Raw genomic sequence first — 21,975 nt, 5'->3', positions numbered from 1 at the left:
TTAATACATTTCGTTTAATCGGTCTATCAGAAAAATACGAAGAAACTTTTTTCACCGACCCGATATAACAGGATATCTCGTTGATCATTTTACAAAAAAAAAAAAAGAAAAAGAGAATTACTGAAGAAATATTCTACGTTTATTATTCTTAATGATTCCCCATGGAACTTCACTTGATTTTCTTTTTCTCTTTCTTTTCTCTGGTCTCTTATATTAGACATAGTGACTATACATATATAAATGTATTATATATATACCTATATATTCAGTTTATTCTAATTCAAAGCTATCCACGTAGTCAATGTATCTGGTAGATACGAAGGAATGCATAAAACATAATATTCCGGTAAAAGATCTCGTAGACGGACTCAATACACGACGTTTGACCGTTCCTCGTCTCCATATACGGTAGTCCTTACATCCTTTTTCTACGGTCGTGCATGGAAACTGCAAATTTTCTTTTTCGATCATGGACCGTCGATGAAAACTAAATAAGTAGAACTTCCAACGATGAAATATTTATCAAATGTTTCAGGCATATACATATGTATATTTTGTATATTTATATATTTATATAGGTAGATACGTGAATATATATGAATGCGAAGTATTACCAATGAAAAGAAATGACTATAATTCTATATGCTCAATAAGCTCTCAAGCTCAATTGATGTCGATCAAATGTTGAAAGAAACAGGAAGATTAAACTTTGCTATTTCTTTTTCTTTCTTTATTTATTTATTTTTCTTTTATTTGTATTTTTATATATTCTATTTTTTCATTTTCTTTTTTTTTTTTTTTGTTTGTTTCTTCCTTTTTTTTGTTGCTTTATTTTATCTTCGATCGTATCGTTAAATAAAAATTCTATCGTTTATGTCCTCGCGCTATATAATATCTAGGATATATATATATATATAAAATACATATAAACTTTTACCAAAAGCTCGACGAAAGCGGACGCGCATCTCTCTTGTAAAGATTATGTATATATATATATGTATACATGTGGGTATATGTATATGAATATCGAGAAAAAGGATGAAGAGAAAGAGAGAGAGAGAGAGAGAGAGAGAGAGAGAGAGAGGGAAAACGTTTTATCGATCGATAGTAACCTGTGAAAGGGTATCTAACGCTGATGAATAGGAATAACGTAGTATTCCATAAAAAGAATACTTCGAATGATTATTTTCATGATTTTTTCTCTGTTTGTAAATTTTTTTCAAAGGATTCTCTATTAATGAAATAAATGGCATCAACTGTGAGATTCAAAAAATTGTCTATAAAAGATTTACTTTGATGTAAAATCTATAAAAACAAAAAAACAAAAAAAGAAAGAAAATTCACGAAGTATTATACTAAATTAAATATTTAAGCTGTTTATTTTAAAATTAGACTAAATCCATTTGTCAATTATTATTTTATCGTTGACTATGGTTACTTGTAATGATAGAAATTACAATTAACTTATTTTAACCCTTATTAGGGTTAACATTTTTTTAAGAATTTATCTCATGTAACACCGGCCATTACTTCTTAATTATAATTGTAAATTACTTCGTTTAGTAATGAGCATTATTATTTTTAGGTATATCTGACATATTGAAATACTACAGGAAGAGTGAGAGAGAAAGAGTGAGAAAGAGAGAGAGAGAGAGAGGAAGAATAAGAAAACAATACACTCGGTATATAAGCTATTATAAATGTGTATTTTTATTTCCAGGAATTTCTCGAGGAATTTTCTTCGTCGAATTTCCGACAACAAAACGTAAACAGCCGATAACACAGGTATAATAGCCGAGTGTTCGACACTCCCGAGATCTCCTTTAGCAAGGTTACATAATAACGTACCTCGTATTCGTCGTCTATCCTTCAACGAGACAACATCAACGAAAATTTGGCGTATTCAATTATTTAATTATTTTATTTCTAACGTTATCGTTTTGATTTTAATAGTTTAAAAAGTTTTTCATTGCATAGAATGGTATAAAAACAGGTTTATTTTTTATGTTACTCTTTATTGAGTTTGCTGATACAATTACTGTTTTATTTAGACAACTTTAAAGATTTTTAATTAATATTTATACTAACATTACATGCTTGGTATATAATATTGCAAGCAAATAGTTGCATACTTTGACCAATTTCACAAATATTTAGTAACTTTAACTTTAAATTATGTCAACTCTCATAGATTATTAAATTATTTCTTTCTATTTACCATTGAATATTTTTGATAAAATATTCAATGGTTTTAATGTGTGCACTGCCTTTAGAAATGATTTACAGGAAATATTGTAATATAGTCTTTAGTATGTTTCAGCTTTTCAGACTTTTTATTTAATTTTATTTTATACATCGTCATCCTAAGGGTAGGATACCCATCCTGCAATCATCCATGAAGATTAAAAGTTAGTATATTTTCCTATGATACATTTCTATGATAATTTCAATGAGTTTTTATTACGACGATGATATTAATTGTTCTTTTTCCTTTTTCTTTTTCTGTTTCAGAAAATCATTGCAATCATACGTGTAGATTCAGTGTTGTTCGTCGCATGTTAAAGTTTCGTTTGCTCGGTTAAGAAACTCGCAAGTTTCTTTTATTCGGTTTAAACGTGTGCTCATCGTCACCCTAAGGGTAGGAGACCCATCGTGCATTCGTCGATAAGCATTTAAAGTGAGTATATTTTTGTATTAAATAATTCCTCAAAAATTTTAATGCTTTTCTGTAATAGTAATGATATTAATGGTATTGTTTTTTATTTCTGTTTCAGATTGCAATCGTGCGCGAAGCAATGTACGGAAGTGTTTTATCATTTAAGTATAATTAAAATCACGGATTAGAAGCACGTTCGTTCGTTAATTTTTAATTCCGTCGCGTTTCACGAACTATTTTTGAGAATTAAATACATTAAATTAACTGCGACCAATGCAGTTATTGTATTAGAGTTTGTTGGAATAAAGTTGTATTTTTATCTAAAAACAGTAGTAAAGACTGTTCGCTTATTAAAGTTAGTGCATCAGTGAATATTTAAAATTGTTTATTTTAATTTACTGCGTGCAATGCAGTCTTTGAATTAGTTGTAGAATCAGTGATTGGACAAGTAATAAATTAAAATCAAACGCGAATTCAAGTCAATGTTGATCGTCACATGCTAAAGTTTCGTTTGCTCTGTTAAGAAACTCGCAAGTTTCTTTTATTCGGTTTAAACATGTGCTCATCGTCATCCTAAGGGTAGGAGACCCATCGTGCATTCGTCGATAGTGATTTAAAGTGAGTATATTTTTGTATTGAATAATACCTCAAAAATTTTAATGCTTTTCTGTAATAGTAATGATATTAATAGTATTGTTTTTTATTTCTGTTTCAGATTGCAATCGTGCGCGAAGCAATATGTGCAGTGTTTATAGTGGTATCATCAAACTGCGTGCAATGCAGTCTTTGAATTAGTTGTAGAATCAGTGATCGGGCGAGTAATAAGTTAAAATCAAACGTGAATTAGAGTCAGTGTTGTTCGTCGTATAATAAAATTTCGGTTTCGCGATAAGAAACTCATCTATAGTTTCTTATTTTCGTTAATACCGCGTTTTTAGATTCACGCGAGGTGTGCATCACCGTGATGCCATTGAGCTTCGTCCCATTGGAATGCATTGTAAGTATTCATTCTTATTTACATTTTATTCGATTTTATTTTATATGATTTTGGATAATATTCTAGATAACTTATCGTTTTGTTCTATTTTATTTTACAGATATAACCATGGATTCTCTTCCTTTCAAAGATGTTGGATGAATTCTTCGATTGATCTTCGATGGATCTCCGAATGATCTTCTTCAATAGAAAATCGAGGAACTCTACGATTATCAGCCTGCAATACTTGCTACGAAGTAGGAGTGTTTTGGAGCCACCGCAGAACTTCTAATGCCAACTGTTCATGTTTCGTATATGTGTTATTTTAATTCTAAAATTTCACATATATGTTATATAACGATTGGTAACGAGTGAGTCAAAAAATTTAAACTCCCTCTAGTGTTCAATCATGCTGAGGATGAAAGATTCTTATCGGCACGAGTTACTGATTTTAATTATTTAAATATATTATTGACGAGCGCATGAGTAATTCTTTTTTAAGAGTTATAAAATAGTATATACTAAACGTGAACTTTTCTTCGAATGCTATGCAGTATATGTTTAATTTTTTTTCCTTTTTATTTTCAATTTTTTTCTTCATTTTGTTTTTTCTTATCTTCTTATTGCATTTTCTTGGAACTAAATATACGAAGGTAAAACTATTAGCCGCTTTTCTTTGTTAAGAAAATATAAGAGAGGATAAGGTCATAGTTTTGTAAGAAGATTTTTATGCATAAGGGAAACTCGCTGGGTAGATCGTTTGGCTGAATGCCAATAACGCTATGATAAGAATGTAACAAAACTAACAACGTTTTATCGATGGTCTTGTATGAACAAAAAAGGATATTCTTATTTGTAACGAAGAATTTGAAATATGTTCAAAATTTCTGTATATACTACTTATATGAATTTCCGATCAATTAGTATGATTAATCTCACGAATTTCTTATTCCGACAAGTATTTTATTTGATGAAATAAATTTAACGATCGTTACGCGAATTTCATTTGATTTTATTCTTGTAATAAGTTACATGTGTGTCGGTTGTAATGGAAATACGTTGTACTTAAAAAAAAAAAAGAAAAAAAGAAAAAAATAAATAACCAAAAGGAACAAGTGGTTCGTAACTTTTAATGTGAAACATTTGTCTCACATCGAAAAGCCGAAAAAAGGGATTGAATGAACTCGTATTGGGTTAGTTAACTAAACTCTCTTTTATCGGATGTAACTTTCTTTCTCACGAAGCTTTTTCAGATCCGTAAGTCCTGTGTTGTCGACTAGTCTAGTCCCTTTGAAAACACTAATCGTAAGCGATACGTATTTACCGTTAGATACACGTCCAAACGATATTCCCTAGAGTTTCCTCTATAGCTGGTAACAACCATGATGTCGCACCCGATCGTTTATTAAATCACACGGACCTGTCGCATACATATAAACACACTTACATACGTATATACACATTGGAATTCGTGCGGATTTCAATTCGGTTTTGGTTTGGAGTAGTGGGCGATTAGGCGTTCGATTCGTCGATATGTACGCTACGATTCTCGATGAAATTGCGCGAATGAAATCTTCCGACAGAATTTCACCGAAATATATACACGACCACGATTATATATTATTTGAGCAAATATTGCTCGATTTTAGTCAAATCATTTTCAATTCACGTTTCGCATGATATTGATCCGTTTCTCGCGCATATCTATACATATATTACATATATGTACGTATAAGAGAAAATTCAAAGGAATATAATAATGGACGATGTATTCAGAATTTGTTCGTAAATTAGTGCAAAAAATCAGCGAAATAATAATAATTATATATATTAGAGGTACCGAAAAATAATCAAAATTTCTTCGATAAGTAGACTTGCATTTAGTTTATGTCTATAAAAAATTAAAATACTTTTTAAAAAGAGAATTGAACAATTTCCTTTACGTAAGGCAAAAAGTCTTAAAAAATGATGAACAAATTTTTTCTTAATTAGCATTTAAAATTCCATTAATAAATGAATGTTTTTTTCGCTAGCAAAGAAAAATTTTCATTACTTTTTGGTCCCCCTATTATATATATATTGTATAATAATATATAACCCTTTGCACTCGATGTTATATTTTTCATTTGATATATTATCAACAATTTACAAAGCAATTTTAATAGAAAAAAAAATCATATTCATTGGTGTTGTAAATAATAGTATTATATATATATATATATAGTAAATAATAGTATTATATATATATATATATATAGTAAATAATAGTATTATATATATATAATTGAAAGAAAAATCATAGTTGATATGTTGTAAACTGAATTGAATTTGTTTCAGTTTTTATTTTTGTTTTATTGACTCCGTAGCGGAACCCTCGAGTGCAAAAGAGATAATATTTTTCTTTTTTGATTTTTATAAATAATTATAATTATTTCGTATTAAAAATGATTGAAATACAAACATATGCATTCGTAAATAATTATAGTAGAAAAATTCATTTTTTTTAATAATTTATTTGATATCCACACACAATTATACAGTTAATCGTTAAATTAATTTGCTCAATTGTTTTACTTTAATCCATTGTCATAATATAGTATGGACATATGTATATCTATTAAATTAATATACCCTTGTTACCAGTATATAGTTTATTTAGGTATCAAGTAAAACCCTAGTCCTATTTATATAGATTTAAAATAACACAAATATCCTGGCGTTAATTATTGGTTAACCGAATATTACTGTTAATTAAACACATACAAACAAAGGTATTTAAGAAATAATCCCTACGATATATCCGACATGATTTATTATAAACCATTAATAAATTACAATTAAATACGAACGTCTTAAATTCACAGGTGAACATATTTTGTAATTATTCTTTTTAGCTTACATGTATATAATAATTCATTCTAAAGTATATATATATATATATATAAACATATGTAAAAGTACGTATTAGTACGAAATCGGTGTTGGATCGTGTGGAAAATTACAGTGGACTATTGGCTATACAGGGACTCTATTTTGGGATTACCAGATAGAAGCAAGTTCTAGCTACACTACATACATATGTGTGTATTTAGAAGAGAAAAGAAAGGAAAATAAAATAAAATAAAAAATAACGTTCTGGCTCTAAATGGGACACACGGTACATAACATCTCACCCGATTGCATTCCCCCTAGTAACAACAATAATAGTAAAAATAATAGTAATAATAACAATAATAATCTTTCGTTCCGGATTCGCTTAGGCAGGATGCACCTGTTCGAGGTGAGCTTTTCGCGTTCTGGCGAGCGTAAAGTGCTAGAAAGAGATGAAAAAAAGAATGTGTATGTATGTGAGTGTGTGTATGAAGAAGGAAACGATGCATGGGAAGAATGAAAGAGAAAGAAATATAACAAAGGGGAGAGAGGAGAGTAGAAAGAGAGAGGGGGTGAAGGTCCGGTTCCTAAGCGAGGAAACGGCATGCATAATATAGTTGGAAATGGCCATTACTCGTGATAGACCGCTTCCTACCACTCTATCCTGACGAAGAACGAATGGCCAACCAAAGGGAAATGCGATGTTCGGTAATAGTGGTAGTGGTAGTGTGGTGGCAGTGTGGTGGCAGTGGTGGTTCTAGTTGTAGGCCTTTTAAACTACCAAAGGTGCCGTTAGATCGCACCTTCGAGGGTGTTCCTTGATTTCTTCCCTGCTACCACCTCTTCCATCCCCTTTCTTCCCATCTGATTCTCCCCTTCCCCCCATTCCACTTAATCTACCCTCCTACGTTCCACGTTATCATAAATTACGATAGGAGAGTTGTAGAAATGAACGTACCTTCGAGTCCTGACTTGAGAATACATTATTAGTAAATAGGGAAGACTCTGGGGTTCCTTGATACTGTGTAATAATCTGGCCATTGTGTGTGTGTGTGTGTTTGTTTGTTGGGTTTGCATGAAATTGGTGCTACATATTTTAGGTTTACTTTTTATTTGTTATATTTATTAGAATGGAACGTGAGTTTTATTTATGTTTTATTGTTTTAATATTAACGTCGATTTTATAATAATATTTTATTTACATATTTGTTGCATCTATTAATAATAAATGATTGATTTATTTTTTATACGTATTTATAATTTTTCGAAATTTTAATTCCGTCATCATTTATCTATGATTGCGTGCGTGTATGTATGTATGTATGTATGTGATTTTATTTCACAAAATAATGTCTATAATAATGTGTACTTATAAGGTTTAAATGTCCCTATGTAGAAACAGATGAACGAGATATACTGACTTTAGTAAAGGGTGGTATTTAACAGGTTTAGCATATTCATTTCTTATGAATTATTTAACAGACTTATAATATGACATGACAGGATTATTTCAAAATGTGTACATAAGAAAAGATAATGCTTCCAGAAAATCTTTGACGATGGTTCATGTTTATCTATTAATGCTAATGACTAAATTATAATCTTTAACATGTCATAAACGTACATTTAAATTTACACTATATAAACATTTAATTTTATTTATTCGAAGTGTACCGTACAACGTTCCAATGTAATTTTGTTCTTTTTACACGATCAGAAAATTCATAATATTAAATTACGAGAATTGTTATGGGGGTGGGTTGGGTAGGGAAGGGTTTGTTCTCTATCGTTACTTTTTCTTTTCATTTTTATTCTTTTTTTTTATTACGAGATAATGTAGAAGAGAATACATTTTTGCTTTAGTTTTAAATATCGCAATTCATTCTGAAGAAATTCAATCCCATCGCGTAAAGCACTTCGATATTACGAATGAGGATAGAATAAAATGAGGGAGAGAGAGGGGTTATTCGGTGTGCCAAGTTTCCGTTTTATAGTTCCAATTCTTTTCGCGTTCAATGACACGTTTACTTTTCCCCTAACCTAAAAGGTCGTCGTTCCCTAGTACCACCACCACCACCATCCTGTCGTAGTGCTGGTTTAGTTAACAAAAAAGAAAAAAAAAGAAAAAAATGAGACAGAAAAAAAATAATAGAATGAAGAAGAAGAAGAAGAAGAAGAAGAAGAAGAAGAAGAAAAAAAAAGAAAAAAGAAAAGAAGGGGGGAAAAAAACCTTCAACAACGCTGATGTTCTAGCTTGGTATCTCCTAATTGAAAATTCTCTTCCTGCCAAGTTTAATCTCACGATTTAGGCTGCTCTCTCAATGTTTTTTTTTCCCTTCTTAAATCGGACTTCTGTCAGTCTATCTGTCTGTCTGTCTGTCTGTCTTTCTTCTGTCTGTTCTTTTCTCTTTTTCGTTTTATCGTTAGCATAATACGTGCCTTTCATAAGATTTCAGATTCTTTCTATCGTGCTCTCTTTTTTCCTTTTCTTTTCCTTTCTTGTCCTTTCATCTAACGGAATAATAAAATACATATTTATAACTTTGAATGTACCATGGTGTTTATATTTTCCGAACGTTTTGATGAAATTTCTACGAAAACGTTTGAACATTTTTTTTTTTTCTTTTTTTTTTTCTATTTCAATCTCTAGACAAAATGATTTTACTCGATGGATACTTGTTTTTAATAAGGACGTTATTTAAAATGATTTCGTATGAATAAATGAAATTGTAAAAGAAAAATATAAATAAATGGTTTAAATTGATAAACATTTTTTATTTGTTATAAAAATATTGAAATAAATGTAGTGAATATTTCTATTTTGTTTTTTTTTTTTTTTCAGAGAAAAAAACCGTTCGATAGTTAAAATAACAAATGAATAATATATGTTAGGAAAATATTGGATAATAAATTGTAAGACCAAATATAGGATCGAGTAGCATGATGCACTTGACCTACAATCACATTTTCTGTTATCCGTTCATTGATACGTACTTGTAAGCTTTGTCTCGTCCCTATCAACCCTTCTCGTATACTTTTCTCCCTTCCTTCTTCTCATCCCTTTGCACGAGAAATAAACAGTGTCAAGCGAGGTGAAACAAAGAGTGAAGCTTGAACCGAATAACGATGTAAACAACATCCCCAAGATTGTCTTTAAGTAAATTTATATACATATATATATATATATATATATATATATATATATATATATATATATATATATATAGAGAGAGAGAGAGAGAGAGAGATATCTTAAATGTCAACCCTTTATGTATTGAAATGAGAAAAAAATATTGTTCACATTTTTAAAAATACATTATACTTTTATACAAGATGGCACCCAAAAGATCGTTTAAACGTGAAATAACTTTTTCCATGTGTTAAAAATGAAAGTTATTAATATAATTAAAAAAAAAAAGTTAATTTTTTATATAACTCTTATATTATATTGATAAATTATTATATTATTATAATTTATATAATATATTAATATATAAATATTAATTATAATTAATTATTAATATAATAACTTTATTTATATTTAATTATTTTAATTATACTTTTATTTAATTTAATTATAATAATAAATAAAATAAAGTTATTGATTTAATTAAGTGGCGTAAAAAGTAAGGGTGTACTTTATAATAGAAACAAAATTATTTTTCTTTCCTTATTATTATTATTATTTATTATTATATTATTATTATTATTATTATTATTATTATTATTATTATTATTATTATTATTATTATTATTATTATTATTATTATTATTATTATTATTATTTAGGTAGAAAGAAAATTTTTTAATTTTAATTAATTGATTTAATGTGAATTAGTAGACGAGATTTCGTAAAATAATAGTTGAATAGAAAGACAAGAGATAAAAAAAAAAAAAAAAGAAATATAAAAGTCAACGACACGGTTTGCAAGCAAACGTTGTAGTACTCTGACGAGATAAGTGAAAATATTTATTGCTGCTGATATAAACGACTAGAATGACTGAATGAAAAAAAGAGAGAGAGAGAGAGAGAGAGAGAGAAAGAACACGTCGAAAGGAAGTCGCGGGTTTCACGATTTACCAAACGAATTTATGGTTGCGTCGATATCGCAAGCATTTAAAGTCTAACTGGGTGAACACGTCCGAGTAAGCTTTGCAACTAGAAAAAGAAAAAGAAAAAAGGGTGAGAAGAGAAGAAAGAAAGAAATTGAGATAGAAAATGAGAGAGAAGAAGAAACGATGAGAGAGAAAAAAAAGTAAGAAAGAGATAGAACTAAACAGACAGAATTGGAAAGAATTTGTGTGTGTGTGTGTGTGTGTTTAGGTGTGAGAAAGAGAGAGATAGCTTGTAAACGGAAAGGTTAGTGCAAAGAACCTACACGAAGGTTGTAAACTTATAAAAAGGGAGAAAAAAAAAAGAAAAAAAAAGTGAGAAAGAAAAGAAAGAAGGAAGGAAATCAGGGATTGTTTGATAGTAGTAAGAGAGAGAGAGAGAGAGAGATAGAGAGAAGGAAGAAGGGTTGGAAATAAGGGCGTGGACCAGGGACAGTAGTTGGTTCTATTCGTAAGCCATCGGATAAAGCAACGTGGCAATGTGCCAGTACAACGCGACTGGAATGTCACGTTCGAGGACTGCTAAGGTTCCTATCGGAATCCCTTCGTGCTTATTTCCACGAGTGAGAAGCACTTTCATGAGAGAGGAAAAAAGATAAAGAGAGTTCCATTTTCAAGAGAAGGAAGAAGCGTGAGAAAGATGGAAAGAAGGCGGGGGGGGGGGGTGGAGGTTGAAAAGAAAGTTTGAAAAAAAAAAAAAGATTTCAAAGTGAGAGGGAGACGCAATTGGAAAGTTGTATCGTCTACTTGTAGGTCTCGGTTTTATTGCTAAAAGGAAAGTATGTGAGAGAAAAAAAAGAGAGAGAGAGAGAGAGAGAGAGAGAGAGAAAAAAAATCAAGGGAATGAATGAGGATTAAATAGAAAAGAAAGAAAAATCTCTCGTAGGATTAGATATTGTATCCTAATCTTATTTTTTATTTCGATCGATAACCAAGTCTGATGTAAATTTCTTTGTGTGTGCATCTTTTATTTCTAATTTTATTTAACATTAATAAATATTATTTATTTTTATTTTATTTTTCTTATATTCTAGGCATTAATCATTATCATTTAATTCCAAAATTTTCATTTAAACGAATAAACAATTTACTTGAAGAAAAGAAAAGAAAAACAACAGAAGAAATTAAATTAATCTGAAAATAATTTAAAGTCAATACGGAAATAACATTTAATGTAAAAGGTAATTCTTAAGCACATTTCAAAAGATTAATCAACGAAGCAGTTTACTTTATTCAATGTTGAAATTCCTTCTAATTATTTTCTCCATCTCTCTCTCTCTTTTTTCCCCCCCAGCATGGAAGAAAAAGAAAGATATCGTTTGGATAAAAGGATAAAAAGCCGAGTTGGTTTGAAAAAACTGGTTATGTATCTATCTTCTTTCATGTATGTATGTAATCGGAACAGAGATCATTCCCTTTTTTTCTTTCTTTTTGGAGCTCGCTCGTGTTAGGGGTACACACGTAAATCTTCCCTTAAATTACGCGTAAAAAGGGAATACCGTCAAAAAAAAGGGAAAATAACTGGTCGGATCGAAAAGCAAATGGAATGAAGTATGATGTGCATTTACCTGTCTTCGTTGTCGTCGTCGTCGTCGTCGTCTCGTCATTGTCAGAGTTGTCCCAAACACTACGACGACAAACCCAAACCCAAACCCAAACCAATGACAATGACGACAACGTCATAGGGTCGTTACTTCCTAGCAACAAAACCCGAGGCGAAAAGTCGCGATTCTCGGCAGCAAGTTTTTGCGAGTGAAAAGAAAAGTCCGAGAGCTTGGTTCACCCTTAGAAAGGAAAACGGGAACGGAGGGATGGGGGAGGGATGGGAACAGGGGTCTGCGAAAACCGGGAATTTCGTTTGATTGTGAAACCTCGGTTTGTTCTCGGCCGTCTATTGTTTCCAAAGACTTGCTCGTCGTCGTAGTCGTAATCGTCGTAGTCGTCGTAGTCGTCGTAGTCGTCGTCGTCGTAGTCGTCGTCGTAGTCGGTGCTAACGCCACCTTTTTATCTTGCCAGCCATGGAAAAGAAAGAAAGAAAGAAGGAAAAGAAAAGGGGGGGGGGAAAGGAGAAACGAAAAAGACTTAAAATAAAAAAGAAAAAAGAAATTGAAGAAGCTAGAGAAAAGAAAATCCAACCCCCCCCCCCTGTCCGTAGTAGAAAATAAAATTCCCACCCTATCCAGCCCTCCACCCTCAACTCTCTTCTACCTCTGCACCAAACTACTTTCCTTCTCTTCCCTTCTCGCGATTCTTCCGTCTACTTTTCTTTTCTTTCGTTATTTCTTTTTTCTTTTCTTTTTTTTTTGCTTTAGGACGATCGCACATTCATCGGACGTTTCCTTGCAAATTAGAAATTTTCAAAAAGAACAAGAATAAAACAACTTACGTTTTAATTGCACGGTAAATGAAAGAGGAACGGTTAAACAATGAAAATTCTAATTTTCTTTTTTTATTTGCATATAAATACGTATGTCTTTCATGAGAACTCATTTATTCAAGATCTTTTAATTTTTTATTTTTATTCAATTTTGTTTAGCCGTCCATTTTAATAGAACAAGGTTGCATGTTAAAAAGGGATACACGGTTATACTTTTTTATAAGTATTGGACAATTACGTATTGATAAGAAATGTTTTTTTTAAACTGATAGTTCATTACAGAATAAATTTATTCATTTCTATTTTCATCGTTAAACGATAGTTCTTTTATATATCAATTAATTGTTTATCGTGTTCACAACATAAAATATATATAAAAAAAAGCTTTGTATATCGTAGGAAAATTGGACAGATAAAAAAATTAGAACATATTTGTTTTGATTCTGTTGAACGTTTCGTCCAACCATTTAGTTTTTTTTTTTTTTTCGAAAAAGATAATAATTAATATAAAAAAAAAAAAAACAACAAATTATTTAAATCAAATTGCAACACGTATCAATTAAGCGAGTTAAAAATCAATGAAACTTTCCCCATGATAAATCGAAGAATGTGGATTAATAATGGCTAACGCTCGTTAAAGTCGAATAATTGAACGGTCGATTAACCTTTTAGAATTTTTTTCTGTCCCTTTTTTTCTTTTTTTTTTTTTTTTAAGGTCAAACGATCGATCTCGTCGAAGTTACGTCGGACATAAATCAAGTTAGATCCGTATTGGAACATTTTTTATGCATCTCGCTGACAGATTTGACCGATTTTTGTCGAGAAATCGTTTCTCTTTGTTTATTCGAATATGGTCCCTCATAATTTCATTGATTAATGTACAACAATATAAAAAATTCAATGAAGTTCGAACAATCTTTTTAATGATTTTTGTTTTCATTGTCTAAAACGTATTTAACACTATAATAAGAAACAAACAATAAAAACCAATTATCTAATTTCCAAATTAATTAATCCCATGAGTATACACATTTATTTGAAAATTACTTTAAAATATTATAACATATGTAATAAATATTTAATTAATTATAATAATATAAAAATAACGCGCATTACTTTGAAATAAATCAGATAATGAAGTAATTAAATCTTGTCTCAGTTTCAATGACGTATAAGAACATCATGTGAGTCTTTGCTCAAACAAATGTATGACGTACTGATACACGTCAAATGTAACCAAAGGATTAACAAAGTATATTATATTTCAAAAAAAGATCTACTTATTAAAAATAATTAAATCAAATAAACAAACAAATAAACGTAAAATTTAAAATCGAAAAACATAAAGTAAACTTATGTATATATATATATATATATATATATATATATATATATATATATATATTGCGTTTACATAGTTTCAAATGGTAGTTAGAAAGTAACGAAGTGCGAATCACTTCTAGGTACAACAAGATCGTAGATAACGTGGTCTATTCGAGTTAGACGTTTGTTTCCTACGGGTGGAAGAAGAAAGTGTATTACACGTTGAAATGAGAGTATTCGTCGTCGTCGTCGTCGTCGTCGTCGTTCTCTGTTTTACGAAGCTGTGGGTGGGTGTGGGGGTGGATGGATACACGCTTGGAATAATATTGCGTTGTTGTCCCGTGCGACGATAAAACAGCGGGGACACTTTAACAGCTTGGTATAAATAAACGGACCGAATTAAAAGTTCTATTTTATCGTCAAAAAGGATGAGAGTATTAAAAAAGAATAATAAAAATGAATAAAAGAGAAAAAGAAAAAAAAAGAACTCGATAGGAAGGGATAGAAAACGTCAGAATTCGGCGTATTCGTTTGCCATCAAGTTGTTGGATGATGACAGGGGGTTTGAAATGATCGTTAATCATCTCCGGCTTCGATTTAAGCTCACTATCGATTTTCACCTAATCGCGATACCTCGAAACAGTTGGTGGGTGCTCGTTTCGTTCGCATATACGACGACCAACTACGACGACGACATCCTGTCTCTATGAAAAGCAAGCTACTGTAAACTTTCGATAAAACTACCCACTACACAGAGCTCAAACGATAAAATGAGTGAGAAAGTGCTGTCGTACGAGAAGAAGAAAAATGTTTTACATGCTTTTCCCATCGAGATAAGCACGAAGCGAGCGAACTTGTTCGCTCGTTCGTTCGTTCGTTCGTTCGTTCGTTCGTTCGTTCGTTCGTTCGTTCGTTCGTTCGTTCGTTCGTTCGTTCGTTCGTTCGTTCGTTCGTTCGTTCGTTCGTTCGAGCGTGTAAAATAAACTGTTAGAGGTTGAAAAAAATGAGAAACGAGAAAGAAGGAGGCTAAAGGAAAACGGGGCTGGTGGAGGGAAGGAGGAAAAGGGAAAAAACATAATATGTTGTACGCGCTCGTCATGAAATCTTTCGGAATGATCTTTGAGAAAATTTTCTTTAATCCCTTGCATACATCGATGACTATGACGATAAGTAAGAAAGAAAGAAAGGAAAAAAAAAGTATTTACTCAAAGATCTTAATACACGAACTATCGTTTTAATTTAATTGATGAAAAATAATGAAGGGAATTAAAAAAAAAGATAATTAAATGCTAGTGATGGTAATATTAAGTGGATCATTTTGGTAATTTATAAGAGATTAAGTCATTTCAGTCTTAAATACTTTAAGCATCAATATCCATTTCTCAAAGAGGCCACATCAATCATGCTACTTCTTTCCTTTACCTTTTTGATCTTTACCACCCCCTTTATTTTTCTCTCTCACTCTCCCTCTCTATCTCTCTCTCTCTCTCTCTCTTTTTCTCTTTCTCTCTTTCTTTTTTATTCTGATAGTCTTCTTAACGAGAGCAGAATCGACGAGGAAGAAAAATTAATTAACGATGCCACTCGACTATCGTTTATTTTGAAATCAAGAGGAGAAATTAAGCTCTTAAGGGTGTGTTGTAGCTGAGTGAGAGCAAATCTAAGAGAAAGAGAGAAAGAAAGAGAGAGAGAGAGAGAGAGAGAGAGAGAGTGAGATAACGTTATTTGCGGGTAGAATAGGGAGAAAAAGGGGTTGAGACACTAATTGCGCGAAAAGGGTGATGGATTAAAGAAGCCGTTTCTAACCTCAACGATTAATATCTACTAATCTATACGAAGAAGCCATCTTCTATATTCGTATCTCACTTTCTTCTTACTTACAGTGTTATATCTCGAAGAAAAAAGAGGTGAAAAATAAAAAGAAAAATGATAAGAATTTCTCACGGTTGGAAAAATAAAGTACCGAACCACCAACACCGTGGTAGTGGGATAATTGTTGTCTCTTTTTTAACAACGAAACTTGCGTGTCGTGTTTTCTTGTACTTTTTTTTTATATATAATTTTTATTTTCTTTTTTTTCTTTTTTTTTTTTTTTTGCAAAAAGTTAAAGAGAAAGTACTTGGAATTAAGAAGAAAAATAATAAAAATGTTTTGGAGAAAGTGAGAAAGAAAAAAGAGGGGAAAAATGAGGGTGGGGGTGAAGGAATAAGTATAAAGGGGGATAGAATTTGATGGCAACAAGAGGAAAGGAGAGTGATAGCAAAGGGAAGGGATGACAGACCAAAAAAAAAAAACAAAAGATTTCTTAGCCACCGAGAGTATTTCTTTATTTTATTTTTTCTTCTTCTTCTTCTTCTTCTTCTTCTTCTTCTTCTTCTCCCTTTTCCTTTACCAAGGGCAAGACATATTTTATTCTCGTTCCCTGCGCAATCTGCAGAGTGCAACGCTGAAATGTATAGCGTCGTTTATAGTAAAAAAGTATGGCCAATCATGTCGTTCTACTTCTCGTTCTCTACGTGAGTGTTTTTCTTTTACACATACACATATATAGGGTGTCTCATATAACTGTATTCACGATTTATATAACCTAACAAAAAAATACTTTAAACGAAAGTTGATCTATTTTTGATTTACTATGCATTGCAATAAGAAAAAAAAACAAACAAACAAACATACGAAGCCTTAAAAAGCATTGAAAAAAATTTTTTTTTGAAACATTTTTATTGCAATTTATAGTCAATTAAAAACAAATCAACTTTTTTTAAAACTATTTTTTTTTTTGCTAGATTAAAACAAGTACTTGAAAAATCGTTAATACAGTTATATGGGACACTCTTGTATATATTTGTTTCTTTTTGGCATTTTATGTTTTTTATTTTTTTTTTATTTTTGTATTAGTCGAATTTCACTCATAGCAAAATTCATCGAAAATATGGGGAAAAAGAAGGAAATAGAAAGGAAAGAAGAAGAAGAAAAAAAAAGCAGAAATTGGTTAGAACAATAAAACACAAAATATTATTATATTATATTTCAAATAATTTCGATTAATGTAACAAGGAAAGAAAACGCTAAAAGTTAATTTAATTAGATATTTTGTTTGTAACGTTATTATAATAGTGTCTCGATATTATCTGAAGTGTATTAAAAAAGAATCGTAGACTGAATGAATGGCAACTCGTGACATCGATTCCCGATCAATTATTGCAGACTTTTATGATGTCATTGGCCTCAGGTTATGAAGAAAAGAGAAGAGAATAAATAAAAGAAAGTAAGAAAAAAAAAAGAATGTTCTACAGAATATTTTTATACAGTTTAAAATAAAAAAAACTTTTCGCGAATTTTTTCCAATATTTTTTCAAACTTATTAGCAAAATGTAAAGAAATGCTGTAGGGGTTCTACAATTCCAAATCTATTGAATAAAATCGATAAGACGATAGTAAAGAGAGAGAGAGAGAGAGAGAGAGAGAGAGAGAAAGAAAGAAAGAGAGAGAGAAAGAGAGAGAGGGCAATAACCTTATTTCCAATTCTTGATAAATAAAAGTTTATCAATCGTTACTCCAGATAATTTTATAACGAGCACCGAATATTATCAACGAATATAGATATTCGATAAGAAGAGAGAATACAATCATTCATTTGTTATTGGTGAATATTTATCATTATTATTATTATTATTATTAATTGGCATTAGGAACTCAAAAGTTCATTGACGCAAATAGAATAATTTTCATCGTCGTCTAGTAATTTGTTTTGTTTTTTTTTTTTACAAATATTACCAATTATTTCTTCTTATGTTTTTCTTTTCTCAATCATTCGTCATATTTTTTTTTCATTAAACGTATTTAAAAATAATATTGATATTTTAACAACTAATTTTTATATCTACGAAGATCTAAATAAACGTGCAACAAAATAATTGCATATTCTTACGTGGAACAAAGTTAAAAAAAAAAATAAAAAATAAAAAAAGAAAGAAAGCCTTAAAGTTACTAGAGACGTTTTCGTTTGCGAACGAAAATGATAAAAAAAGATAAGAGAAGGAAAAACAAACTATATTACTTGCACAATATCGAAGGCAATTCGTTTAACTTTGAAGGAAGAAAGGAAAGAAGAAAGGAAGGAAAGGAAAGGGAAAGGGAAAGGAAATACGAAAGATAGAAAAAGAAAGAAAGAAAGAAAGAGAGAGAGAGAGAGAGAGAGAGAGAAAGTAAATTTCCAATAACGATGAGGAAGTTGCGGATGGGGGAAGATTTTGATTCTAGTAGTACCACCTTACCATTAACAACTCCCCAAGAAAGATACCACACAACAGAAAAGACAGGCCGAAACATTCGAGTTTTCCCTGGGTTATATTTTCAACGTTTGCAGAGGCCAGTTGGTTTTCTTTCCTCTCTCTCTCTCTCTCTCTCTCTCTCTCTCAATCTCTCTTTCTCTCTTTCTATCTTTCCTTTCGTGGAACAAGAGAATCAGCAAGCTTCGTCGTCTCATTGCTGCAACCTTTTGCCATTCTCCAGTCTCTCACCCTTTCCACCAGTCACAAGCAACATCCCTTCTTCCTTCATCTCCCCCGTCACCCCCCAGTTTTTCCTTTCTCTAACTTTCATCTCAACACATAGAAGGCTCTAGCATTTCTATGAGATATCTTCTACCGGGTGTCCATGAAAAGACCTTGCTACTCATAATACTCGTCTTTGAGGACGCTGAACGATGAACGAAAAAGAGAGAGATAGACAGAGAGAGAGAGAGAGAGAGAGAAAGAGAAAGGATAGATAGATAGATAGATACATGTACAAAATACAAACGAAAAAGAAAGAAGAAATATTTGAATACTGTCCTGAGTTTTCTGCTATGTCAAATTTTTCCCTTCCCGTGACATTTTTGTCTTTTTCCCTTTCTTTCTTTCGTTTTATTTTATTTTCTTTTTTTTTATTTTTTCTTCTTCTTTCAGTCTTTCGTTTATCCACGTACGATATAAAATAGTTTCAAAGTTTTTCCCTTCTTTTCTCCACACTTTTTTGAATCAAAATCACTGATGTCTTTAACACTATCTTTTTCAAATTTATTCAAAGACTTTACTTGCTTTCAATATTTCATCTTTCTTTCTTTCTTTAATTTTCTCGCTGCATTTGGATAGATTGTTTATTATATTTATGCAATATTTATTCACAATTAAGATTGATTTGATTATTTAAATGATATTTACATTATTAATTATTGAAGTTATTTATAAATTTGTAATGCTATCAAAGTATGTAAATACACGTTTTAATTATCAATGCAAATATAAATATATTCGTTATACGGTTAATTACTATTAACCGCGAGATAAACATTTTCTAGAGAAAAAAAAAAAGATATAATAATATTCGTTGCTACAGAATAATAATAATAATAATAATAATAATAATAATAATAATAATAATAATAATAATAATAATAATAAAATTGTGATTTCTTTTTTTAACACACCGGTCTTTATAAAATTTTCTAATAACATTTCTAACTGTTACGATATGTATTTTCAGTGGTCTTATTCTAAAAAAGATAAACAGGAAAATTTATAGGAGGGGAAAAAAAAGAAAAAAGAAATTAAAAAAATAAACCTAAAATATTAAAGTTTACTTACACGTACAGAGCTACTACCGTAAGATTAAAACTTTAAAAAGTGCTCGCGCGCGTTGTAATATATTACAGTTTGTGTAAAACTACTCTATGGTAATATTTTAACTTTCTGTAAGATGTATGAAAAATAAACGAACAAATTATGCTTCTTATTTATGGAGTTAAATATATATATAAAGTATTAAATGTACTCTTTCTACACGGTTGGTTTCTCGTGTCAGGCTGAGAAATTTTCAACGGGAGTAATATGTGTGTACTTTTGAGACAAGGATTTTTTTTGGATTGGAAACAACAAATATTTTTATTTTTAATACACATATGTGTTCATTACAAAAACATTTATATAAATCGAATAATTTTAATGTTAAATATTTATATTATATCAAACATTTAAAATGTAACTTTTCAAATTGTTCGTATCAAAGTAAACCATAATTGAACATATTTAAAATAAAGATTTTTCTTCGCAATAAAGAAAAATAAGGTAGGTATTGTTAGGATAAAGGTTTGCTATTACTTGACAGTTATCTTACTTTCCATTCCGTAGCCTTATTTTTTTCTTATTTTTTTTTTTTTTTTCTTTATTCTTTCGTCTCTATCGATCCGTCTCCGTTAGTTTTTATTTTTGTTAAAAAAAGTATGTTGTTTCTGTTCTCTCAGATATAGATTTTCTTTTTCTCTCTTCCTTATTACAGGCTTTTTCTCTGATTTTGCACAGTTTCAGTATTCGAGTCGAACCTATATACCACCACAACTTTTTCTCTATTTTTCCTATGACAACTCTCAACGTAATTGAAAAGTTTCTCAAAGTTGAATGACCATATGCGATGACCGTACGTAAAACTCTTACATATGAAAAAGAAATAAAAATCAGAGAGATGGAGAAAAAAGAAAAACTTTACGAGAAAGGTTGAAAACGATTTAATCTAATAAATATAATTAATTTCTTTCCATATAGGAAAATTCCTCCTATTCACTTTTTTTTTTGTTTCATTGTTTCTAATCAAATGGTAACGCATTAAAAAGGAATTTCATATCATTGTCTTTTTATAGAAATTAATTATTGTTTGACAGAATTTTTATTGTTATAGGAACAAAAAAATATATAAAATAATTATTAATTATTAATATATACAAATATATTACAAAAAATAGTATATTGAAATATATTATTAAAAAAAAAATTTTTTTAATTATTAAGATAGATAATTACTATCTTATATATTTATAATATTAATTTAGAAATCATAATTTATCGTATTATTCAAATATTTTTATGATTGTACATAATTTTAGAAATAACGTAAAAAAAAAAAAAAAACAATGATAGGAATTAACATATGGAAAACCGTATTGTTGAACTGTAAAACATTATAAGCATATACGTAAAATAATCCATTTGGAATCCTCCGTGATTCAATAATACATTATATTAATAACCCGTGCGATTAATCTACTTATCACTTGGTACATCCATTTATGCTTAGCTAGATTGTTTCTCTTGATGGCAATGCGATAATGGTATTGTTCGTAAATCCATCGTCATTAGAATTATCATTGCTACGAAGAGAGAGCGAGAGAGAAAAAGAGAGAGAGAGAGAGAGAGAGCTAGCAAAAACGTATTATTAACGTTTCGTAGGATGACTTGATTTATTATAGATTGAAATTGAAATTTTAATATGCAACATATTTGTTATTACTTCCTTGAATGAAAAGAAAATATTTTACGTAGATTTTCCTATCGTCGATTAGAATAATTGTTTTTCTTTATTTTTTTTTTTTTGTAATTTTCAAATTATTAATTGTATTATATTAATTATAAATCATAAATTAATAATTATAAATTAGCAAGATAGTTTATTTTTTCTACTTTAAATATTATCTATATTTTTCTTTTATTTTAAATTGTACGAATACCATTGTTTGGATATGTTCAAAAATGAAACCCTTTTGAAACGTTTAAAGCAAGCTTTTTGAGTTTGCAACATTATATTAAAACGGTCAACGATTTGACTCAAGCAGAAAGGTATTCTCGT

General features: G+C 30.0%; 1 protein-coding gene and 1 long non-coding RNA gene across 5 annotated transcripts in view; one reads left to right on the top strand and one right to left on the bottom strand.

Annotated features, from left to right (window-relative positions):
* Positions 1 to 1,782, top strand: part of LOC149030505 (uncharacterized) — a 159,962-nt gene extending 158,180 nt beyond the window's left edge. The window contains exon 4 of the long non-coding RNA XR_016178739.1: positions 1,721 to 1,782. This is a non-coding gene — a long non-coding RNA (uncharacterized LOC149030505). The remainder of the gene's footprint in view (positions 1 to 1,720) is intronic.
* LOC107072357 (opioid-binding protein/cell adhesion molecule homolog) overlaps positions 1 to 21,975 on the bottom strand; it is a 230,393-nt gene that overhangs the window by 145,306 nt on the left and 63,112 nt on the right. The window lies entirely within an intron of this gene.

This window comes from Polistes dominula, unplaced genomic scaffold (genome assembly GCF_049000335.1).
Source record: "Polistes dominula isolate Pdom_NZ unplaced genomic scaffold, Pdom_raw_medaka contig_18, whole genome shotgun sequence".
NCBI classification, from domain to species: Eukaryota; Metazoa; Arthropoda; class Insecta; order Hymenoptera; family Vespidae; genus Polistes; species Polistes dominula.
This window is presented reverse-complemented; position numbering and strand designations above follow the sequence as displayed.